The 25,790-nt window shown below is 51.7% G+C and overlaps 1 protein-coding gene across 3 annotated transcripts in view; it reads left to right on the top strand.

The window, feature by feature from the left end:
- TSPAN18 (tetraspanin 18) overlaps positions 1 to 25,790 on the top strand; it is a 137,216-nt gene that overhangs the window by 89,539 nt on the left and 21,887 nt on the right. For 2 of the 3 annotated variants that reach the window (XM_084777649.1, XM_084777650.1), the window contains exons 3-4: positions 5,698 to 5,816; positions 25,350 to 25,439. The gene's annotated coding sequence lies outside the window, so the exon portion shown is untranslated. The remainder of the gene's footprint in view (positions 1 to 5,697; positions 5,817 to 25,349; positions 25,440 to 25,790) is intronic. The other variant, XM_084777651.1, reaches the window with a different exon arrangement.

Below are 25,790 nucleotides of genomic sequence, written 5' to 3' on the forward strand. Positions count from 1 at the left end.
TAATTGCAAGGTAATTATGCAGTGTGGCTTGTGTATTAATCGTGTTGATTAATTACACTCAGGTAGTAATTAAACATCTGCTTCATAATCTCACACAGCTTGAAGCATGACATACTTATGCACACAAATACACATGCACATGTGTGTATGACACTGATGGTCCCTATGATTGTGTGTGTGTGTGCATCTTTGTGCGTCTGTGTCTGTCTGTCTGTCTGTCTGTCTGCCTGCCTGCCTGCCTGCCTGTGTCAGAGCCCACTGAGTTTAGAGACATCTACTCACCCCACACACAGATACATACACTGAGCCTCATCTGGGACCCAGGGAGCTACTGACCCAGGCTGGAAACTGAGCCATTGCCAGCCTCTCAGCCATGAATACAAGGTCCCCAGAGTGTGGCTCCTTCCTGGTTGAGCTTTGGTGGCACATGGGCTCAGCCCCTCTACACAGGCGATCAACATGTGCACATTTCCTGGGTGGCTCAAATGGTTCTCTCTCTTTTCTTCTCCCCCTCTTCTCCTCTCTCTCCCTTCTCTTTCTCCCTGTCTCCCCTCCTTCTCTCTCCTTCCCACTCCATGTCTCCCCCTCTCTCTCCTCCCCCCTCTCCTCTCTCCTCTCCTCTCCCCTCTTCTCTCCTCTCTCTCTCCTCTTTCCCACTCCCTATCTCCCTCCTCTCTCCCCATTCTCCTCTTCCCTCTCTCCCCTCTCTTGTCTCTTCTCTCTTCTCTCTCTCAACTCTCTCTCTCTCCCCTCTATCCCACTCCTTGTCTCTTGCCTCTCTCTCCCTGTTCTCCTCCCCCCTCTTTTCTTCTTCTTCTTCTTCTTCTTCTTCTTCTTCTTCTTCTTCTTCTTCTTCTTCTTCTTCTTTTCTCTCTGTCTCTCTGTCTCTCTCTCTGTGTGTCTCTGTCTCTGTCTGTCTGTCTGTGTCTGTCTGTCTGTCTGTCTGTCTGTCTGTCTGTCTGTCTGTCTCTCTCTCTCTCTCTCTCTCTCTCTCTCTCTCTCTCTCTCTCTCTCTCTCTCTCTCTCTCTCTCGCTGCTGGTCTGTAAAACAAAGAAATCTGTGTGCAGAGGCTCCCCAGCCCTTTCCAATCCTCCCAGATTCTAATTTCATCCTTACTAATTAGGAATCAGAGACAATTTAAATTCAGCACCTAGCATCCTTGTGTGTGAACAATGGGAAATAACTCCTTCCTTTATGACTTCCCGAAGACCCCATGAGTGAGGAGGAACCGCTGGAATCAATGCCTGCTCTCCCGTAGCCTCCCCTGCTGCTAGCGTCCATATTTATTCTCGTGTTTTAAATTTTCATGCTGATGTTTATGGACCACCATTAGGTGATGTGATCCCTCCCGAAGGTTGGTTTTTCATTAACTTAACTCATTTTACTTATTATCTGGAGTTTAATAAACAGGCTGTACAGAGTCATACAACAGTCTTTCTCTTTAATAATATTTTAAGATCAGACATCTCTGAGTCATCATGGTTTATTTGCTTGTAACTTGCTACTCCTGGGATGTGAGGCCTGATGAGGCCCACAGAGGCCAACCCTTGCTGGCTGATTGACCTTGACCATCAGTGTCCTTCTTTACAAGAGGGAAGGCAAGCTGGGAATAAAATCAAAAGCACATCACCCTGCACCCAGTGCCCAGCACTCAGCACCCAGCACTCACAGTAAGTGAGTATTCAAAGTGTATGAATGAACTCTTTAGCCCTATGAGATGGCTCAATTTATTCCCATTTTATGAGGAGCAGAGTGGGAAACTGAGGCCCAGAGGAGTGAAATGGTTGCTTGTGGCTACACAGCTGGTGGCAGAGATAGACTGGGCTGTGAATACCACAGGTTCATTGTCTTCTTTCCCACCAGGTCTCTGCTTCATCTTGGCTTGCCTTAGAGTTCCTCCAAGGCCCCTATCTTCCAGGGCCTCTCTATGTGTACCCTCCTAGGTCCCACCCATCTTCTGTCCATCCTCTCACCCCCTGTTTCCACTCACCTGGGCTCCCTGCTGTCTCCAATGCACACCTCTGCACTGCATCCCTCAGTAGTGCCCCACTGCCTAAGGACACAACTCAGCATCCTCAGTTTGACATTCAAAGACCTAAGCCACTTCCTCTGCCTCCCTCCCCTGGCTGTGTCATCCCCAGCTGGCCACCTTGGCAGTTGGCTTTGAATACCTATTCCATACTTGGGCGCTGGCATGCCTTTCTTAGCCTGTCTCTGCCACAATGCCCTCCTCTAATCCTCAGACATTCAAATCTGCCCTTTGCTCTGAGAAGCCTTCCTGGGCTGAACTCAGTCACATAATCCTTAACCATCCCTTTTGTCCCACACTTGGGCTGTTCTCCTTTGGGTTCTGGGGCTCCTTGGAAAGTGTCTATATGCTCTGGAGTCCCACCATATTATATACAGTGTGTATTCAATTAATGCTTTCCAAGTGAGTGAAGATCACGTTCCTCCAGGCTCCTCCAGGACTGAGCTTGAGATCAAGCCCTGACACTTAGGGAAAGGCCACGTTCCCTCTGTGCGCATCAGTGCGCCCAGCCTCTCTCTCCCTGCCTCATTCCCTCCCTCCCTCCTTCCATCCATCATCCCTCCTGCCATCCCTTTGTTAGTTCTCCCCCCGCCCCTATATGCTTCTCTCCCCTCCCAAGGACCTTTGTACCTGGTCAACAGCTCAGGCACAAGCTTCTTTCTTTTCTCCTCTTGTTCAAACTTTCCTGCCTGTGCCTGTCCCCTCGGCTCCTGCTGCTTGAAGGGCCACTGGTCTCTGGCAGGTTGTTCTGGGGAGGTAATGAAAACAAAACATGGAACTGGGGGGGCCGTGGGCCTCACTGTAGTGAATGTCCCTTTTTTTTTTAATCGTGCAGGGCCTGATACACACAAGGGAACTTCTATACCACTGAGATATAGCTCCAGCTTACTGTTCAGTTTTATAGAAGGGGAAACCGAGGCTCAGGAGCAAGAAAGGGGCTTATATAAAGGCATGGTTGGATCCTTGGTCTAGGCTCACTGGGAACTTTGGATTGTTTCTTTGGGCTGTGATGGCCTCTGGGGTAAGGACCACAGCCGTTCCTAGTATATCTCCACTTTGCCTCAGAAGCGTCTGCACAGAGCTTCCACAGGCCCCCGAAAGAGTCTTGCCTGCCATGATCATCACACAGAAGGTAAGGTGAGAATGGAGATTTAAGGGTCCACTGGAACCCTCTTCCTTCCTGGTATTTGTAAACATCCCTACACGTGGCCGCAGACCCCCCATATACCAGCACCCACCTGCAGGACTAGTTTCCCTAGGCTGGACAGGACACCCAGGGGTGAAGATGCTGAGCTAAGGACATTGTAAGGCTGAGCAGCAACATAGACCAAGACCTGTGAGAGCCTATGAGAACCAGTGAGGAGAGACTCAGTTCACAGAGGCTGGGTGGCTTGTGGGGGCACCTGAGCCTGGGACTGTCACACCCCAGTGCCATGTTCCACTGGGACACACCCTCTCCAGCCAGCTTTTCTTGGATCAGGAAGCTTCACTCTGTGACGAAGATGACCCACATGCACCACAGGTTCTGCTCAAACTTGGAAATGCCCATCCTTACTGCCTTGTGTCCAGGTACATACACGCATGTGACAACTGTGATCTTCTAGTCGTGGTTTGTTTTCAACACACATGGTGGCACCGTCCCACAGTGACCAGTTCATAAAGCCATACACAACTGTGTCTGCTAAACTGATCTCTCTGAGCCTCAGTGTCTCAACCATGACAATGGGAATGACACTGCCATGTGGAGTAAACAAGAAGCCTATAGCATGTGGACCACAGGAGTTTCCCATCTTCTGTTCAGCCTTTGCACTGCCCCAAGAGATGGCAGAAGCAGAGAAAGAGCACGGGTTGCCTTTCACAGTTGGAGAGATCAAGGCATCTGTAGGTAGGGATCTGTGCTAGCTAACTCAGCCTTGAGACGAACCCTGACTCCTCACTGCCCATCCCCTGCTACCACCGCCTCTCTCCGTGAGGAAAACCCCACCCCAGGTCTCAGATGGCTTGAGGGGTATAAGAGCAGATAGACAAGGGCCCCCCCACCTCCCCAAATAAATCTCTTCAAGTGCGTGTAGTACACAGAGAGAAGAGGAAGGCTGGCAAGAGACTCCGCAGAGAGGCTGAAAGACAGGCACACGCGGTAGCTGAAGTGAGGTTGGGGATAGTGAGTGCCATTCAGAGGCACATGACTTGCCTGCTTCAGGGACAGTTTCTCTGGTGCCCTCACTCTTGCAGCTGTTTGCTCCTTCATAATGCCCTTCTGAACAATCTGGAACTATCCCCCTATGGGCTTCCTAGATCCTCCCCAGTTCTTAGCACCTGCTGCCTCCTGGTGCAGCATTAGTGCTCACCCACTTGTGGAGTGCTAATGACATTTGCGTTTTGCTGGCTGGTGAAAGGTGGTGCTTGGTGGCTTGGGTAGAGGACAGCACTGGCAGGTGAGGGGTTGGTAGCCCAGAGGGAGGGCCAGGGAAGCCAGATGAAGGCCGAGGTGAGCTGTAAGAGGGCCACTTGGGGCAGAGGGAAGAACAACTGGAGGAGGTTAGTTACTGTGTGTCTAAACATTTGCCAGGACACCAGGGAGCCCCCCAAATGCATGATTCACCTCCACTGCATATGCGACCTACACACACACACACACACACACACACACACACACACACACACACACAATCTATTACCTGCCTACATTTCTTGAGCAGCTGCTCCATGCCAAATGCTCTCTTATGGGTTTCAAGACCAATGAAGCCTTTTAACTCCCAGCAACCTTGTGGGAGACATACTGTTATCCGTCCTATTTACAAATGAAGAAACTGAGGCTTTGAAAGGGCACTTGACTTGCCCAGGGTTCCATTTCTGGGAAAAAATGTTTTTGTCCAAGCACATGGCCAAGGTCTGCCTGCCTCCCATGCTCATGGCTGCTGGACACAACTTCCCACATCTTGCCTAGACTCAAACACAGACGGGAAGCAGTTCTTTGTTATGGTTCGTAACTAGGTAAAAGTGAAGCCACACACTCCTGACAGAATGTCCAGGAGGCTCCTACTGAGGTAGAGGACTGCTCAAGGGGCTGCAAGTCTGACAACTACAAAAGAATAGGCCCCCCTCGTAGGGTATGGGCCATGCGTTAGGAGAGACTGAGGATCAGGCTTTGCTCCACCAATTTGCTGTGTGACTCTAATAAAGTTGCTCCTATGCTCTAGGTAGCAGTCTCCTCGTTGGTTACAGGAGACCATGAAGCTAACTTGCATGCATACCACAAATGTGTTCTCACATGAACAAGGGCCTTTTCTCCAAGGAGCTCCAACACCCCACACTTCCACTAATTCACACCTCTGAGGTTACATTTTACATGAGTGAATGGACACATTTGTTAGCCACTCTTCTAAAAGGCACTTTGCTCTGTGCAGCTTGGTGATGTGCTTCTCCGGGGTATGTTGCTCTGGTACTTTGGTGTGCATACACGCATTCACCATGTGTGCATACCTTTGAGCCTTTGGATTGTTGGCTGGATACCTCAGCTGGGTCCTGGTGGTGAGTCCTATCTGTCCCCAGGCTCCTGCAGATTCAGTTCCTTGTAGTGCTTCCCAGGAACCCAAGGACATTGTAGACTGGAAGGGGAGGTGGTGACATCAGCCAGACAGTCAGGACTCTCTTGCTTCCCCGATAGGTGGACACCTGCTGGACAGCCTCAAGCCTGCAGCAGCCAGCCCTCCTGACTCTGCCTTCCCTGCTGGTGAACTCCTTGGGTGTGCAATCCTGCACAGGCTCCCCAACACCAGCTACCAGGTAAGGGAGTTCCGGGTTGGTCTTAAGGGAAAGGCTACTTCCACTGTCATCTTTGTTGCCACTGAGACCATCAGCAGGTCACCCTGTCCTCCACTGCAGCCCCCACTGTTCCATGGGTTAGCACAAGGACTCAATGATCAAAGCATTGAAAAGGCCAGAGGCTTCCACTGCGCAGTCCATGCCCCCCACCCCCAGATCCACAGGAGGGACCAGGCTTTCTCTCATGAGCTTCCTTCTGCTTCCCTAATGGTCATGCTGCTGTTTGAACGCCTCAGGGCCTGGATTAAGTTCCATTCACTGGAAAGGGCTCACCCCCCCCCCTTTCATAGCAAAGAAACCTGATTGAGCCTCAGAAGACCCAGGCCTAGGATGGGCCCTTCTCAGAGGACCAACTCAGTCCAGTCAAGGAGAGACGGAGGGAAGGAGGGGTGGAAAATAGTCCCAGAGGAACAGACCAGCCTGATAACCCCCTCCTGAGAACCTGAAAGCAACAGCTCTGTCCTGCATTTAGGATGTGATGTAGGATTTTATATGAAAAAAAAAAAAGATTGCTCTGTGGAAAAATGAAAAGATTGGAAAGCATGGCTTAGCACACTGCTGCCAGGCAGCTGTGGTCAAGGGCTGCTTAAGGTCTGCCCCGTGCCTGGTGCTGGTCAACCACAAACCTACAAACCGCTTGGCTCTCCACCAGCATGCATGCACACACTCCTGCCCCCCTTCTCCCCCCCCCCTTTCTCCCTCCAGATCTGAGTCACCACACAGACCTGGCCTTATATGGTGTGCTTAGCTTTTCATGGTCTGCTCACCCCCGATCCAGCCTCTAGGTCCTGAGTGGCTGCTATGTGCGGCTTGTTAGACACTGGGAACTGGGCACTAGGGCCTTTATACTCAGGCTTTCTGCCCTGTCCTCCAGGAGCTCTTCTGACCTCCTCTGGGCTTTTATCCTCCACCTCTCCCAAGAGTCTCCCTCCCCATGCTCAACTCTGGTCAGTCATGGGGGGATGTTTGCAAGATCTGTTAATTTCCATCATTTTTTTTTTAAATACGTGGGTCTGACATAATTTGGTCCTTGCCCTCCAAGGCTCAGAGTTCCAGATGCCCTAGAGGAGGAAGAGCCCTACTAAAGATCTCTGCGCAGGTCTCTGAGACTAAATCATTCTGCAACTGGCATCAGAGCCTCTGATAAATTGGAGTAAATTGGAGCCTTAGTGTTAAGGAACTGGGTTTGAAAACCAGCTAGGATACTGGATGAGAGATTGTGGGAATGTCATGCAGAAGGCAGAGATAGAAACCACAGAACAAGAGTCCTCAGAGCAGGCCAGCCTGGTGCACCATGGGGACTGGCTGGAGGCTGGGACAGAGTTCCTCCAAAACTGCTTCAGCTGGAGCCGACTGGCTCTTCTCTCAGTCCCTGTCTTGCTCCTTGGAGAGCATGAGGGAGGCCTTCTGAGGGAGGCCTTGTGAGGGGCTGGGCCACTGACTTCATTCCCTAACTGTTTACAGAGTTTTCCTGGCGTGTTCTGGCTTGTCACTTAGCTTCTGAAACAGGTTCTCACTATCAGCTTCAAACTCACCATCCTCCTCCCTCTACTTTCCTAATGCTTGGATTTCAGAAATGCCCTACTGCAAGCCTCATGGCAGACCCTGAGTTATAGATGTTGGCTGATGTTGTTTTGCTTTTGAGGTAAAGACCTCATGGTCACGGTGTAGACCAGGTTGGCCTTGAACCCCCGTCCTCTTGCCTGAAGCTCCTGAGTCCTGGGGTTGCATGCTCCACCCACCTGCCTAGCCTCTGCATTTTTTTCCCTCAGTTTTTACAGGCAATGACCCCAGCCTCCCTGTCCTCCAGTTTGTCATCTGTGAAGTGAGAGCAAGACCAGTCCTAGCTTTAACCATGTTGTTCCCTAGTCATTGCCCGGCCACACACTTCTCCCAGTGGTCCTCCACCATGCCCAGGGGCCTCCCTCCATGCCAGAAGCACACTTAATAATCCATTTCTTTAAGAACTGGTGTGCCGATCTACTGTGCTTACCACAGCCCGTTGGTGAGATATGCCAATGCCATTAATATTTAGATGCCAACTTACATCTTAGTTGTTGTTACTGTGGAGGTGGAGGGTGTGTGTGTGTGTGTGTGTGTGTGTGTGTGTGTGTGTGTGTGTGTGTAGATGCACTTGTAGGTGCACATGTAGAGGTCAGAGGACAGTCTTCCTAATTGCCTTCTCCCTCTACCATGTAGCTTCTGGGGACTGAATTGGGTCCTCATGTGGTTTGAGTGAGAATGTCCTTCACAGGCTCTGGCATTTGGACACTTAGTTCTCCGTTGGTGGAGCTCTTTGGGGGAGGTCTAGAAGATGTGGTCTTTCTGGAGGAAGTTTGTCACTGGAGGTGGGCTTTGAGGTTTCAAAGTCATGCACCATTGTCTGCTCTTTGCCTCCTGCTTATAGCTTAAGATGTGAGCTCTCAGCTGCTACTCCAGCTGTTGTGTCTGCCTGCTGCTGCACCTCCCGCCTTTGACGGTCATGGACTCTCAATCCCTCTGAAACCATAAGCTCAAATAAACTCTTCCTTCTACAAGTTGCCACAGTTGTGGTGTTTTATCACGGTAACAGAAAAGTAACCAAGACAGGTGGCCATCACCTTTGTCTGGTCAGACATCTTGCTAGCCCTTAGATTCCAACTGGAGCATTTTAGGTGGAGTTCGGTGCACTGGTTGTTCATCCAGGCACCCAAACCTTGGTGCTGAACTGGGAATCACACCCCTAATTCCAGATAGCATACAGCTTTCTGCTTTCCATCACACTCATTCATTTATTCATGAGATGCTACCCTGAGCCCTTAACATATGCCTGGGGACCTGAGAGTCACATAGCATCCTCTTGAAGAGAACACATGAACTCTGATCACATGACTCATTGGGTCTAAAGACTAAAACTTTGGGCATAATCCCACTTCTGCCCTAGTGGCTTTTGGACCTTTCATTAACCCCTTCTTGCCTTCTTAGACTGAAGTCTAAGTGGAATACCATTATCCCTGGATCTTAGGTACGGGCTTAACTGCCACGGCCCAGGCCCAGCTCTGTTTTCTGAATATGGAAGTCACTCAGGGAGGCGGTAGGGTCTCCTTGTAGGCAGAAGTGGTAGTGGGACACTTTTTCACTGCTTGGATCCCAAATTACAAGGGGGTGGGACATTTGTGGACAGCACAAATATTGGAAGATGCAGAGGGTCCTACCTGGCCAGCATCCTCCTTGCCCTCTCCTAAGGACTATGGGTATCTCTGCCCGTCTCTCTCCAGCAGTGAGCAGAGTGGTATGTGAGGCATAAGTCCGTGGCCGGTGAACGGGTGGAAGCCATCAATGGCTCTGTGCAATCTGTGCTCCCCCAGTTTCAGGCTGTGCGTTAGAGATGCTAGTCTCCAGCGTTGCGTCCCTGTGACAATTTGATTTTGCTCCTGGAGAATGTCATTTGTTTTCCAGTAGTGCAGTAGACAAAGAACAAATGGCTTTGAGTTTATCGGTTTCTACATCAGTGGCAGGAGGCAGCCTGTGGTGTTGGCTGTCAAACTGAGAATTTAGGTCCAGCTTCCAAACAGGAAGACCTTGAACCAGTTCTCAGAGTGTCCGACTAGGGAGGGCTCTGGTAAGCTTTAAATTAAGCCCTGTGTGTAAACCACCTCACAGCACGAGTGATGTGGGATAAGGGCTTGGGATGGAGGATGGGAGGGCATGTTCATGGCCCCACCTAAACTGTTTGTTGCATAAAACTCTTTTCCTGCTGGGCATGGTGGCGCATGCCTTTAATCCCAGCACTCAGGAGGCAGAAGCAAGTGGATTGCTGTGAGTTCGAGGCCAGCCTGGTCTACAAAGTGAGTCCAGGACAGCCAAGGCTACACAGAGAAACCCTGTCTCGAAAAACCAAAACCAAACAAACAAATAAACAAACAAACAAAACCTCTCTTCCCAATAGAATCCATCTCAGCTCTTTGCCTTGTAAGACAAGATATCTTATGAAAGTTATTATCAGGAGATGCTGAATGGATGTCTCAGTGGTTAGGAGCACTTGCTGCTCTTGCAGAGGACCTGGCTTAGGTTCCAGCACCCACATGGGGTGGATCACAACCATCTCCAGTTCTGGGGGACCAGACAACCTCTTCTGGCCTCCACAGGCACTCCACGGGTGTGGTGCACATACGTACACTCATGCATACCAAGATACACATAAGATGGGAAGGTCCGGCAGCCAGGCCTTTTTTTGTGGTAGCAGGAGTTTGCAGCTCAGCTTGTTCTGTGTCGGTGGATCAGGCTGGAAGTGGTACAGGCTTTAGATATCATGACAAGTCTTTGGATATTGTGACAAAGCCTTGTCATCTACAAAGTTCATGCATGTGAACCTCGGGCCACAGGTTAGACACATCCGGGCTTAGAAACCTCAAGGTTACAAACAGCTCCTCTAGCTGGGGACCAAGTATTCAAACACATTAGCTTGTGGGGACATTCTTCACCAAGTACTAACACAGGTGAAGGGGGGCTGGCAGAGGAAGCCCCCAGGCCAGCCCCTTCCTTAAGACGCCAGCCTCCTTCTCTGGGCTCTTGAGTCAAGGGAATGGGAAAGGGTGGAGGGGCCCCGCAAGACCAGGCTCTTCGTGGGGAAGGATCTCAGAACTCATCTTTTGGGGAGTCCAGCCACGGCATGGAAGAGGGACATTGTAAAAGGTGGTCTGAGCCTTAGCTCTTAGGGCACTAGCAAGAGAGAGGGAGGGCAGAGCTCCCAATAGCTAGGAATAGTCAAGGATAAAAGGGGCAGCCAGGTGGAGTGCCAGCCCTGCTTTATGGGGGCGGCAGCAAGAAGGGCTGCTCAGTCTCTCTTCTCCATGCGGCCACAGCTCGAACTAATTTAGGCTAAAGTGAGCTGGCTCAGAGCCCATTGAAGGCAGCCCTGGCCCTGGCCCTGTGTGTGTGTGTTCAAATGTCATAGCAACTCCCGCCAGCTTTGTGCTGGGCTGTGGGTCTAGCTAGAAGATGTCAGTCTTGTCCTACTCACCAGTCCCCTCCCTTGGATGGCTTCAAGCCTTTTCCTCACTTGGCCCAGACATGTAACTCTCTAGGGAAAAGGTCTGAGCTGGCTGGCAGGCGGGCATGTGGGGGATTGTCCTTTTGTAAGTCACCTAGCTGGGAGGATGCCCAGGTCATCTCTTTTGACTCTCTGAGGGGTGGTCCTGAGTCCCTGTTTACAAACCTCTAGCAGTGAACAGCTCACTCCAACCAAGACAGCTGAGGTCAGACTGTTTGGAAAGTCACTTTGCTGCTTTTCACAGGCTTCTGGCACTTGTTGTGTGCCTCAGCCAGGAGCTTATCACCTGGCACTCAGCACCCTCTTATTTGGAGTGGGCTTGGTAAACATCACCCTCACGTAGAATCAGATACCTGTTATGTCAATGGACATAGTTAGAGGAGCACTAGGCAGTGAGTCCTTCCCTACTGCGGCTGCAATTGACTCTATGACAACCTAATACACACATACATTAACAATGGCAGACATGTTATGGGTTGTGCTGTGTGCCTTCAGCCCCACAGCGGACTAGTGAAAGGCACCCCTTAATGTCCTCATTGAGCAGGTTAAAACAAACAAACACAAACTGAAGCACAGAGAAGTGAAGTGACTTGCCAAAGACCACACAACCATCACATGCCCAGTAAATTAATAACACCCAGTTAATTGTTCAGGTCATATTTACCAAGTGGAGTCTGACTGGGCTAGCCACCTGGCCCTACCTTCCAGAGAGTTAGTCTTGTAAAGAGACAGGGCTGTAAGGAAACTTCCTGGAGGAAGTGCTTCTTTTGGAATCAGAAACAAGAAGGGAGATGGGCTTGGCTAGGGGCTGGAGGTGGGAGAGGGCGTGGTTGGGGTTCTTGAAAAGTGGCAAGCTGATGGCTCTGCAGACTTGTGACAATGTGAGGCTTCAAATGGCCCGGAGACCCAGAGTCTCATGGGTGACAGCTGGGAAGATTTAGGTTGGTTCCAGGATTTTTTTTGGTGGTGGTGGTGGGGGGGGGGTGGGAGTCTCTTCAATGTCTAAAGAACCCAAGAGCTCTTGTCACACTTTAATAGCCCATAGATCTCCAACAGTCCCAGGGTCCTGGGCATATGACAGTGGCAGGATGTCAAGGCACCTCTGGGGTCTTGTGTTTCTCTTGGTATACCTGGGGAAAGAGGAGTCTGTAAACACGGGGTGGATAACCTATTGCTGTGATAAAACACCATGACCAAGGCAACTTATAAAAGAAAGAGTTTAATTGGTCTCAGAGGGTCAGAGTCCATGACGGCAGAGCAAATGCAGGACAGCAGGAACTACTGAGAGTTCACACCTAGAGACTGCACCAGGGATGGCAGGGAAAGAGTTCTGAAGCCTCAAGGCTTGCCTTCAACAAGGCCTCGCCTCCTAATCCTTCCCAAACAGTTCTACCAACTGGAGATTAATTATTCAAACATATGAGGCTTTGAGGACCATTCTCATTCAAGCTGCTACAGTAGATAAGTCCTTGGATGGGAGTACAAAGCCTAGTGAGAGGAATGGGGCTGGAGGAGTGTGCTCCAAGGGGCCCGGAAGCCCCCTCTGTTGGTTGCATTCCTATTGCTGTGATAAGACATCATGACCAAGGCAACTTACAGAAGGACTGAATAAGACTTCACCACCATCACTGCAAGGAAGCATGACAAGGGGCAGACAGGACTCCTCTGAGCTGGGCTGACCCAGATTGGCATTGGTGAGTCTAGCTCAGCCACACTGTAGTAGACCAGAAAAGTGGTGTCCTTGTGCCAGCCCTAGTCTCCACCTGCAGCACGGAAATGTGTTACTCACTGCCCTGCTGTCTCCTGGAGCCCAGTGTACAACCTGAGGGCACGTGCCTGGGCCCCTGGCTAACTCTTTCACACTGCCAGCCTCAGCTCCCTCAGCTATGGAAGAAGTGCACCACACAACAGTGTTATTAGTTTATCCCTGGGCATAGGGTAGGGAGTGATTTCCGAGAGTTCAGGCCTCTCTCACAGTCCTAGCAGTCCCCGGTCTGCATGCCTTTCCCTCTGAGCGACACATTCCTCCTGTTTGTCAAAGAGTTTTATAGCTCCCCCTTGGCCAGGAGCTGTTCTGTGTGCCCGGTTGCCCTCAGCATGTGAGGTCAGTGTGTACTGACCCCAGGGCACAAATGAACAAACAGGCACAGAGAAGGCAGCGAGTGGCCTCGGCTCAAACAGCACCAACTTATGCCCAGTATGTCATTCAGGATGACAAGGTTTAACGTTGGCCATATGTCTTCCCAGGTCTCCTTCTAGATGCTGATCAAGTGAGACTAGCTGGAGGCATCATGTCATCTTGGTATCTCATTGTGGGTACATTGTTACTTTAGTTCTGGGGAGAGCAGTGGTCCCTTCCACAGCCAGGCATGGGTGAGTGAATGTTGGGGAGACTGACTGGTTCCTGGGAAGGTAGCCAGCCCTCTGCCCCAGGAGACCTGCTGGGTCTAGCTCTTCCCTTTTAGTGACCTTTTCTCTGGAAACTCTCAGAAGAGGAGCAGAGTCCTCTGGGCTCAGTAAAACCTGCTGCTACTGCTGCTGCTGCTGCTGCTGCTGCTGCTGCTGCTGCTGCTCACAGTCACCAGAGATGCAGGAGGGAATCAGGCTTTGGAGTCCAACACATGCATGGCTACTGCTCTGTCTGCAAAGCCTAGGACACAGCTGAACACAAAAGGAGCCCCATGGCCCAGTGCTGTCCTCAGCTCCCATTCTGCTCCTGGGCCGACCCAGCTCCACCCAGAGGCAGCCTCATTCATGCCTCTACCAAGTACCAGACCCTATACTTGCACACCAAGTGCCTAGAGCTGTACCAGGAGCAAGGCTGGGCCTGGGTCTCTAGAAGGGGCCTGCCAAGGGCTCTCAGCAATCTCCCTGCTCCCTGGTCACTGGCCTGGCACTTAGTCATCATATGAAAGGCTACCGAATCCTTGTCTTATATAGGGATCTTATCCAGGCTTATGACGGCCTAGAACCAGGTTCGCCTCCCTCATAGACTCAGGCTCAGGCACTACCAGCCCTGAGCCTGGGTCTCTGCTTTCCTTTTGGGAAGTGGGCACTGTAACACCTGCCTCCTACATGCCCTTGAATGTGTACTTCCGTGGTGCTCCCTGGCACGGCTCTGCAGTGTGATACTCCACAGCCAGGAAAGTAAGGCCCAGGCCAGGGAAGATCCTGCTGAATTAGCCCCTGGGAGGGAAGTTGAGATGCAACCTGAGCCTAGTAGGCCTGCTTGGCTGGCCCTCAGTGGTACCAGTGCTCTAGAAAGGCTCTTCCTGAATGCTCACACTCAGTCTGAAGTCCCCAAGAGGAGGGACAGAGCCCGTCCCCACCAGGTAAGACAACCAGCCACTCTGCTATTTTCAGGGAATCCATACCCCCTGAAAGCGGAGAGCCCCCTGCATTGTTGGGAGGGAAATAAATGAGTGTCCGTGTTTGGTGTTTGTCTCTAGAGACACAAACTCTAGGAAGGCAAGACGGAGGGTGAAAGTACCGGGGGGGGGGGGGGGACCAAGCAACAAGGCCCCAGCCTCTCCAACCACTTTGCTGTGGGGCCTAGGGTTCTCTCCTCTGGCTCATCTGCTACTCGGTCCCCTGAGGGACCCAGTCTCACTCACTATCTCCTCCCCTAAGCAAAGCAAGCAGAGCAGCCTGAACACTTTGAACTTCTGTCACATGTCCCTTCTGTCCCTTCCATTGCACTTGACAACCCTGGCATCCAGAGTCCAGGAGGGATGGTGTGGAGAGTACAAGCAACCTGTGGTCACCTGGAAGTCACCTCACCAGCTGGAGCCAGAAGGGCAGGTGGGCTCTGTGAAGTCTGTTCTCTGCACTTAAGAGGTGACAGGAACCCTAATCTCTCCTAATTAGTATTAATAGGAGCCACTGCACTGGGCCCTCAGAGCAGGCGGCTCTCTTAGATTTGAGAGTGGACCTGGGCAGACCTTGAAAATCACAGGCAGTTGTTCTACCCCATGCCCAGCTCCTTCTGACCTGCACCTCTCTGAGAACAGCACACAAGTGCACATGTCCACTGGCCATAGTGCCCCCTGGGTGCCCACTTGTGCATGTACACACACACATACACACACACACACACACACACACACACGCACGCACGCACGCACGCACGCACGCACGCACAGGCACACGCATGCGTGCGCAGATGAATATGGGCATCCACTCACACACACAGCAGGACAACAGTACAACTACCAGGCTTTCTATGTTTAGATCTAGTTTTGCAAAGCAGACCCACAAACCCAAGCTGTGCTCCAGCCCTCACCGTCAGAGGCTCCTCGCCCATACCCAACCACTCACCTGAGATGCCCGCCATAGCCGCTCTAAGGAGCAGTGAACTTGGCAGCGGAGCTGACTGTCAACGCAGGATAATCACACCTCCTCTGCCTGCAGCAGGTGCAGGGTAATGACAGCCAGTGTCCTGCTGCCTCTCCAGAGGCTTCCTGCCCGCTGGGTCTGTGGTCACCTGAGGGAGGGAGACAAGGAGGAGGAATGAACCTGACCTCAGCTGGGCAGTGCAAGCTGCTGGGGGGAGGGGGCTTGCTGAGGGGGCAGTGCTTTGCAAGTGGGATGGGGTGGGGGTGGTCCCCACAGAGCTGGGGAGCTCCTCCCAACTCAGGGTTAGCACTAGGCTTCCCATGATGCCCAGACACATCCCAGATCTGGAAGCATCAGCTCTGACTTTGACATTAAACAACGGTGGATGGATTTTTTAAAAAATGTTTTCAGAAGTGTATGAGGTAAAAGGAGATTTAGAGGCAACTGTATGCTCTCACTCTCACCTCTGGCCAATGTCCCCAGATTTGCAGAAATGTGGGGGTGCTGTGTATCTTTCGGTAGGATCTGCAGCCTCTGAGGAGGGACAGATTGTGAGATTCAGTGTGTAAGATCACAACTCAGCTGTTTCCATGCTGTGTGGTGTCGGACAAGTCTATCTGCCTTTCAGATGGATCCTCCAATCTCTCAATAACATAAAGGAGAAGAGTTTAACTAGGCATCCTGACTGGCTTACACTCAAACAATGTAGCTAACCTGGGACTCACACTCTTCCTCCCTTGTTCTCCCAAGTGCTGGGGCTACAGGGATGCACCGTGTCTGAACCTGGGGCCATTCCTCATTATTGGGCCTCGCAGTTTGTGCAGCTGGTCCTGAGCTTCCCAAGAGGGTTTTAGCCAAGGTCAGCTCAGAGCTCATTGAAAGAGGCCCATATAGCGAGCTCTTTCCTTCCCTCTTCACCTCTTCTTTCCTTTTCCCATTGTTCGCAGGGTCCCCCCTCTGCAGCAGACATCACACTCAAGGCTGAAACTCTGCATTGGTCAGTGAAGTGCTGCTCTCTCTGAGCCTTCTCGCAAGCAGTGAGATATACTAGTGGGTACAGAGCTGGGAAGGGCCCTCTGAGATAAGGCCAAGCCAAAAGCATGCATAGTGCACAGCAGAGAGAATCTTAGGGTAGTGTGTAGAAGGACAGAAGGGTCTGGGCAGGTGGGGTGGCCGGTCACACATTGGTCCGTCATTCAGCAGCCATTCCTGCCGCAGACAAGTACTGAGACCTCTGCTGTCTTTGGAGTCACCTCATGGGGCTCAGACATGAAATGACTTACCCAAGTTCACATAGCACCCACAGGCAGGACTGGACCCTCTCAGGAAGGCCTGCTTTGAAGCCTGCTCCTCATCCCTGGCATCCAGCCAAAGTGTAGCCCTGTTCCTGTGGTCCTTGGAAACCCCCACAGGCCCTCAGAGCCTGTGGGGTCTTCCTGTCCCCTAACTACCAGGCAGTGTGAGGAAATGAAGCATCTCTCACACCCTCCCTCTCCCAGTGAAGAGGTTCCTGGTCTCAGTAGGACCCTGCTCTCTTAAGGACACCTTTGTAAGTGGCTTTGCACAGTGATGTCCCCATTCAGAGCCCCTAAATGAGAAAAGCTGCTGCCTCCCTCTGGGAGTCACAACCCCAGGCTAGGGGACTGTCCAGGCCCCATACGAGGAAGAGGTTGGTTCTTGTGTGTGTGTGTGTGTGTGTGTGTGTGTGTGTGTGTGTGTGCGCGCGCGCGCGCGCGCTTGCATGTACACACATGTTCATTTAGAAGGGAGGAGGACCATCAATGTGGACTTAGAGATACAATTCAGATGGAGGACCAGAGACAGAGCCTGCTGCCAGGGTCCCAAGACCAAGAAGGTAGGGCTTGGCAACATCCCAGAAGCAGCTGGCTGACCTTGGAGTCTAAATTTGACTGTGGACTCCCTTTATCCTTGCATCCTTGGGAAATGGGAGAAAGTTCCTACTTTGCCTGTTTTGGAGCATGGCGTGGTGTTCCTGGAGTTTTCCATCAGCACCTGGTGGGGGCTTACAAGGGACACATTCTTGGAGACTAATACTCTTGCTGTCATGTACAAGCATGTGAGCCTGTGTGTGACCTTCATTACCCAGCTAAGATATCACACACACACACACACACACACACACACACACACACACACACACACACACAGAGCCCTGTGTGGGGGTGGACAGTACCAAGATTCAACATTCACAACCTGTTGTTTTCTCTCTTCTGTAGTGAAACTAGCTCTTAAACCCTGGCCCTGCTGAGTATGCACGTGTTGCTGAGGTCCATGGTTGGGCTGGCCTTGCACTTTAAAGGATGAGGCCTTTTCACTGCATATGCAGGTCACATGTCCACTTCCAGAAGGACCACTCTAAAGCCTGCTGGCCTTGTAGGATGCCCTGGGGGACCTGAGAATTCAAGGTGTGGCCCAGGGGCATGGACTAAAGTTCATCTTAAGGAGTGAGGCTAACAGTCCCTTCGGGTGGCCTTCTCTTCTTCCTCCCGGGTAGACACCGGGAGGTCCCCATAGCCTGTGGGGCTGCAGGAGCACCTGGGCTCAGAACAGCTGAGGTCCTACAAGGTGATGAGCGGGAGAGAAGATCACACTGGGATTTCTCCAGCCTTTGACCATTCTTCTACTCCCATTTCAGTTGCTACAATAAAGCAATCCAACCAAAAGCTCCTTAAGGAAGAAAGATTTTATTTGGCTTATAATTCTGGGTTACGGTCCACCATTGCAGAGAACTCGCAGAAGCGAAGAGCCTGAAACAGCTGACCATACCACGTTCACAGTCAAGAGCAAGGAAAACCAGTGCGCCAAATGTTGCCCCATTATTTCCACTCATCTGGCTTTCTTCACTCTTACACAGTTCGCTGCCCAGCCTAGGGAATGACACTGCCCATTGTAGACTGGGTCTTCCCACATCAATTAAGAATCAAGACAATTCTCCGGTTAAGGGGCTTCTCTTTCCTTACAGATTGTGGTAAGACTCTGGATCTTTGTGGTGGGCTTTCTAATTTTGGACAGCTCCATGCCTTGCCCTGCCAGGCTTTGAGATACCACAAACACGGCTCCAGCCTAGGTGTCAGATGGAACCAAGCTGCCTGGGTTTGAATGTTAGTTCAAGAGCTGTGCTACTCAGAGCACATCGCTTCACCTCTGTGATCTGTAAAATGCACCTAATAATTGTACCTGCTTCATTGATTGTCACGGGAATTAAATGAGGTGCTAGGTGCAGTGTTGACATTTGTGTCCAGCAGCTAGTAAGCATAGGTGTCACCTTGTCTCACTGTTGACACTGCCATTGTTGCCTCAGTCCCTTTCCCTACACTCACGTCTAATCCTCTTGTCCAAACTGAGTCCCCGTTGTACCTTAAAATTAGGAGGCCACTGGTACAACCCCAACTCCTGCCCAGTCTTTCTCTGGGGTTAGACTGTCCTAGAGCCAGGCCCACTTTGCTCCACTCTGGCTCTCCACAGTGACATTCTCTGGCAGGGCTGATAGCTGTAGCCCAAACTAGATAGCAGCAGAGTCTCAAGTATGACTTGCCAGTGTGGGAAGTCATCACTTCACAAGCTTTGGCCTCTCCACTCTTGTCCCCTCAAGTCCCCTCCTGCCCATTCCCTTAGCTCCTCCCACCTGTCAGCCATGTGAAGTGGAGCCAAATGGGGACTTCTGTTCTCTGGATGCACAGATAAAGAAACCAAGAAAATGACAGCAATGATGGCAGCCCCTGTCTCAGGAGTATCCTTCCTGGTCTGAAAATGTGAAGCACAAAGCTTCCTGAGAGCGCATGTGATACTCAAGAAGTTTAGTGTTTGGGGTTTGGGTATCAGGGGTTAGAGGTATTCAAATAACACCAACTCCAAACAACTCAGAAGTCTGGACCACTTCTGGTCCTAGGCATGTTGGATAAAAGCCAGGACGAAGTCGGAGACCTAGCTAGACCTCTATCTGAAAGAGCCAGAACCTTCCCCTACCTGGAAGCTTCCGAGTGGGTAGGCATGGTGACCAGCCTCCTGGCTGCATGTCTAAGTCTCTGTCTGTCTCCCTCCCACCTTCCCCACCCATTCGCCCCACATGTCTTTCTTGATGACTCCAGCGTGTAGCTAGGCTGCTGATTTTACTTTTTATTTATTTTATTAATTATTATTACATGTAAAGGGGTGTGTAATGCCATGGCCATCATATGGAGTTGGAGAGCAATGTTACAGAGGTTGGCTTTACCTTTACACGGGTTCCAGGGAGATAACTCAGGTCATTAGGCTTACATCACCTGGTAGCCACTGAGCCATCTTGGGGTGCTTCTTATGGGAAAGAAAGAAAACTGGGCCATGCTTCCCTCCCGCCTACCTTTCACTAGGCTGAGCCTCAGACTCCATGACTCATTCTCTCAAAGGCCTTCCTGGGCCTTCAAGGGGCTCTGTCACAGGCCCTCTCTTCTTTCCTTGTTTGCCGCCTCCAGCATTTGAGCTGGATACCTGCAGTCCATCCTCTTCTGCATGGTCACAGCCCCCTCCCTCCTTGGGTCACATGAATAGAATGGATTGTTGCTACCCTGGAGGGACCCCATCTCCTGAATTTACTATCCAGCGAGCCCCCTCGGACCTGAGTTCCGACTCTGCTAGCTACTAAGGTGGTTCCTGGCCCTGGGCTGTGGGAAGCTGGTTGTGAGTCTGAGGACCTGGTGAGGGAAGGGAGGGCCCAGAGATGCTGCTTCTGAACCAGGAAAGCACCTGCTGCCTCTGGGGACACACACACACACACACACACACACACACACACCCCAGAATCTGACTGGCAGATAACGAAGCTGACAGAACACTAAGGTGCAGGGCGGGCTGAAGGAACTACGGCATATTGGCAGGAAAATTGAGAGCCACGTGCCTGGGCCAAAGCAAGCAAGTCCAGGGTTAGTTGTTCCACTTCAGCACAGCGCCTTAACCTTTCTGGACTCCTGTCCCCCATAAAACTGTTGCCTCTGCCTCCCTGAGTGTCGTAAGAATCGAGTGAGGGCATGAAACGAAGGGCTGGGAGCTGCCAGACAGAAGGATTGGTGCAGAGCCCAGCTGTGATTGATGCAAAACTGGTGAGCATTTGGTTAGATAGTAGAAAGGACTTCTCCACCTGAAGAGGCAGGAAAGTGAGGCTGTCCTCTCCGAAGGTCTTTAAGACCCACTGGCTGTGTAGAGATGGTGCTAATTGAGGCCTCAGTTTCCCCATCTGTGAAAGGGAGCTGGGACGGTGAGCACGCCTCCTGTTTGCTGGCACCATGCCTCCTGACATGGCTTCTGACAGGCAGGCTGGGTAGAAAGAGCACTGGCTTGCAGTCTGCCGCTTAGCAGCTGTGCAGCTTTGGGCAGGTTATTTCACCTCTCTGATCAGCTCCTCGGGTTTCAGCCAGGGATAAAGATAAACCTGTTATGATGAGACACAGGTGAGACAACACCAGAATTTACTGGGAAATGCAGTTTTCCTTTTCCATCTATAAGTGGGGAGTTCCTTCAGAAACTCCCTGTAGCCCACCCCACCATGGTCTCTCAGCCACCACATTCCTTGTCTCTCCCTCTGCCTGGCTTCCTCATGTCACCTGTTTGAGCCTGTCAGACACATCACAGCAATGATGACCAGGAGCCTTTTCTTATGGGGGTTGGGAGACAGCTCCATTATGAATTCCTGGGGCTTCCCTACCGGCTCTCTCCCACTCAGACCTGTGCCCCTGCCCTCTCAGTTCCCAGGCCCCCTTAATACCCGTGAACCCATTCAACATTTCAATCTTGGCTGTGTGATGGGCCAGGTTGCCCCAGCAACAGCACTACGTATTTGGGGATGAATCTCTAAGCCTTTCAAAGGGTCTTGTCCCAACTCCAGGCTCTGAGGGAATGAAAGGTACGAAGGGAGAGCAGTTTAGAGTGAGTGAGGCATAGCCATGATGAAGCAGAGGACCAGCTGAGCAAGGCCTGGGACCCAGGCTTCTGCAGCTGATGTGCAGCTTGAGACTACAGACTTCAGCAGATGGGCTGTCCTTGGAGTCACCTGCCTGGAGGACTTGGCCTGCAGAAAGGAACTTTGTCTCAGTAGGTCCTCCTCTGACCTGTAGTATGTTTGGGCTAATGAGCCCACATCTTCATCTGAGACACAGGAATAACCCCCACCCAGCATGGAAAACCCAGCCAGGACAACCCAGTGAGGCCAGTGTGCCAAGTGCTTCTGTGAGTCACCCCAAGGCAAAGACCATTCTGAGGTAAAGGGTAGAGCAGCAGGCTGATGGTGCTTGCCGTTCCTTCCGGCCACGTGTCTGCCTTGTGAAATAAGGAGTGGGAGACGGTTCCCACCAAGTTGCTATATTTGAGGATGGTCTGGTGGGAGGTGCCCTGGGAAGTGTCTGAATGCAACAGGGGCCCATGACAGAGACAGAGCCACAAACCCAGCAGGGCTCACAAACTTGAGATGGGGCCTCCCAGATGCTGCCTTGCCCCACTGGCACTGAACATTCATGGCTCAGTGAGCACCCAGCAGGAAAGGCTGTCCTTTGAATTCAGTTTCACTAAGCCGCCCTACCCTCAGGCGCTGCCCCCTCTGGAGCCTAATTAGGCTTCCATCCCCGCCCCCCTTTCACTGTGTCTGCCCTGTGCCCATGGGCAGACTCCCCAGGATTTCAGGCCAATTGCTTGTTTACAAGCCCAGCCTGGCTGTCTTGGGAAGAGGCCCAGAGGCACAGCCAGTGAGCAAACAAGCCCTCATCCCCCCCCACACACACACACACACCAACGTGCCACAGCCAAAACTTGATGGCCAGAACTGGCCTGCTCTCTCAAGCGCTTCACATGGTAGTGTGGGTTTTAAGTGGCCCTCTCTGCTGTGTATCCAGCAGTTTTTCCAGTTCTGGGACTTTGTAAGCCACTTGCAGCCTTCATGGCTTCATCCCGCCCAGGAGCATGATAAGATCATGCTCTTTGCTGAGCTTTTTGGAATACCAAGTGAGCTTACAGACCCTGGCATCAGCAGCAGCTCACATTTAAAAAAAAGAAAGGAAGGAAGGAAGGAAGGAAGGAAGGAAGGAAGGAAGAAAACAAAAGTCATTCCCTTTTCTGTCCCCTCCCCCCTCCAGGCCCTGCCCCCCCCCCCATCTTCAGGCTCCCTCCAGACACACTGGGTGGGCTACTTTACCCGTGTTCTGTCTGGCATGCCCAGGGACTCTGAGGATGCGGCTATTAACACTGATCTCATAGCACTGGGTTATTATCTTCGCTAGGCTTGAGTGGTGGTAGCAAAGGGAGAACATAGCCCCTGCCTCCATTGAACCAAGCCTAGCGTTGGTTCTAGTAGCTACTAGAAGAGGGAAAAGGAAATGGAGGTACCCTGGGTGTCCAAATCTTTGCAGCTAATCAGCCAGCCTCTTCCCTCCTGACAATAACAATGGGCAGGGGATGGAGAGTTAGAGCTGAGTGTTTGAAATGAGGGGGTGCAGGCTCCTCCAGAGAAGAGGAGACCCGAGATAACCACAGCCATCCATCCACTCGGGTCCCAGCAGTGGCTCCGCCCGGGACCACAGCACCCTCTGCTGGCAAGGGTGTATGCCAGATAAGCTGGGCGTGGATGTATTTCCTCAGATGAGGTCTCTCCACCCTGCTTTGGGGGAGCACTGAAGGCAAAAGGAGTGATTTATGAACCCAGCCATTCTTCTTACTCAGAGCACCCCTCCCAGGCCCGTATCCCTGCAGATGGGCTGAGCTGCCATCTGGGGCCATGAGAGGGGCAAGATTAATAAAGCTGTCTGGCCCAGGCGGGAGCCTGCTGAGGGAAGCCCCAGGGCACTGTAACCTTGGGCCCCATCCCTGCCCTCTCTGGGCCTAGGGGCTCCCATCTGTCAGGGGATGGCAGGGCTGGGTCCTGCCCCTACAGCCTCCTGCTGGCCTTGTGGAGGATTTGAGCAGCTTTCCCAGACTTTGTGCTCAGCTACTTAGCTCAGGTCAGCAATGCTAGGGCCCAAGGCATGGCTTTTGTCTCTAGGTGGGTGGTTAGGTCCCTGCCTTGTCCCATGGACAATATCTTGCCAGGAGCTCTGGTTTTCAGTTAAATGACCTGTGTCTGGATCAGAAATATCTTACTAAGCAAGTAGGCGAACTCAGGCAACCCCATTATCATCTCTAAGCCTATTTCCGCACCTGTAATGGAAGGGGGGTGTGGGGAGGGGTGGCTGGGGCCTACCTACCTCCTAGGTAAATATTTAACAAGAGAGCACAGGAGAAGCAGAGCCAGGTGCTAGGCAATTGAGTACGGTTACTATTAATTGGCACAGTACTGGAACAATCAATCTGAATATAGGGCCACTTAGGGCAAAGCCATTTATCTGTACCCAGGCTGACTGTGCACTGCATCCACGGTTCTCCCCACCCCCTCCTCCAATTATAACCAGTGATTCCTGCCAGGCAGCCATCTTCTCTTGATGTGTGATGACATCAGGGACCACAGTGCCTCAGCCTCCCCAGTCTTCCCTCTCCTCTGGCGTGATGGATTCTTTTGGCCACCTTTGGTTCCAAAACTGATCATTGCAGTTCTCAGAGTGACTTTCCCAACATCTGAAGGGACTTGGTAAGGCAGGGGTTGTCCCAGGCTCTGAAGCCGCATTGATAAAAAACATATTTTCTAAGTAAACAGGAGCTGTAAGACAGGCTCTTCAGGTGGACAGAGGGGAAAGGAGTGGGGCAGCAGGGGTGTGGGGAGTGGCCTCGAAGATGGGGAGGCCTGTGTGCTGACAGATAGATAGCATGCACGTGGCAGAGGCTTCCTAGTGAGGAGGTGGCTGCTAACCACCCACTCCGCTTAAACACTGGGTTGGCTCCTGAATAGCCCGCATTCCCAGCCTAGCAGCTGTATTCAGAGGAAGATGATGCACGACACGATTAGGACCATGGCCTGGGATGATAGACAAGTGTGATGGTGCTGGACCAGGCCTTGGATCAGGCAGAGGGAGAGGAGATCTTGGGAAACCATGACCCAGCCCTGCTCCCCTCAGTCCCATGGCAAGCATGGGTTAGCTGCAGAACCACAACTCTCAGGATGACTCCAGAGTTGACAAGTCAGGTGGCTTCATCGTGTCCAGTTTACTATCCCTGGGTGATGTTCTTATCAGACCTGGAGGCCATCTCCTCTGCCCTTCCTAGAGTTTTCCCCTTTTTTAAAGCTGAGTCCTGCCAAGGGAGTGCACACAGACCCACCTCTCCCACCAGAGCCAATTTCTGGGGAATTTTCACCAGACAGGCCAGGTAGCATGGTAAGCAAGTGGATAGATGGATGGATGGATGGATGGATGGATGGATGGATGGATGGACGGACGGACGGACGGACGGACAGATGCATGCATGGATGGATCAGTGGATAAGTAAAAGAAGAGATGATAGGAAGAGGGAGAATTTGTCATTAAGCATATCCTTCACTGGCCCCAAGTGAGCTTTCCCTTGAGGGAGAGCATCTGAGCAGATGTTTTGAGCCCTGGAAATCTTCCCATCCCCATGGGAAGGACTCTCAACCCTGACTTCACCACCAGATACACACTTTCTCCTGAGTCTGTTCTCTAACATAGCCTGTAAACAAGTGTGGGCTGTAGAATGCCCCACAGATGTGATCAACACAAACATCCACAGAGTAAGCCCAGCTTCCTTTGCAACTGCTAGGAGAGGACTCTCTCATGGAACCTTCTAGCAAATCTTCATGGAAACCCAAAAGGCTTCCCTGCTTCAAACTTCTCCCTGATGGTGGCTTGTGATGTTGTGATGCTGGGAAGGACTTGGTGGCATGGTCCTGCTGCAGAGGTGTCCTAGCAGAAGCCCAGATGGCATCAGATGTGTGCCCACCCAAGCCTGCCACCTCCTCTTTAGTCTAATATCAGCTTAGGTCAGCATGGATGAAGATACAGGTCCCCTGCAGCCAACAGGGTACAGGGGATTTCCGTGTAGGCAGGAGATAACCAGTGCAGCCCTCCCCAGCTGGCATAGCCCCAAGTCTTGAGATTGTTTTCACTAATGCTAGTGAGCCATTGCCTGGGTGCATATCAGGAGCCCTGTACTCATTCTGCCTCTGTGCCCAATATCCTGTAATGGTGAACTTCCTCTTCTAGGACAAGCTGAGCTTCTGGGAGACACATCTGAGCACCTCTGACTAGAAGACTTTGTCCTGGAGAGCTGGAGAGCTCTGGAGAGCTGCCCAGGTGAGGCTTCTGCCTACTGACATTGTCTCCATCTCTGACTCTGTCCCATCTATGTGTCCTTTGCTACACTTCTCCTTGATCACTGTCTTCTGTCCCTTCAGTTTTACTCTTGCATATGGGTGGCTGTTTCTGAGTTGCTGACTCTAACATTTTGTCTCTTTTTTTCTCTTTTCCACCATGTATTTATTCATTCATCCAATTGTTCATGAAATTGTATTAACTGGTGCCATTGCCCTGGTCTGTCCTGGACACTGGAAGTGTCTCAATGAACACCCTGGCCATGTCTCTTGGGGAAGCATGTCTCCCAGAAGCCCATGTGTGCTTCTGAATAACCACGCAGCCCCGATAGCA

This window comes from Acomys minous (assembly GCF_964271855.1).
Source record: "Acomys minous genome assembly, chromosome: 3".
In the NCBI taxonomy this organism is placed as follows: Eukaryota; Metazoa; Chordata; class Mammalia; order Rodentia; family Muridae; genus Acomys; species Acomys minous.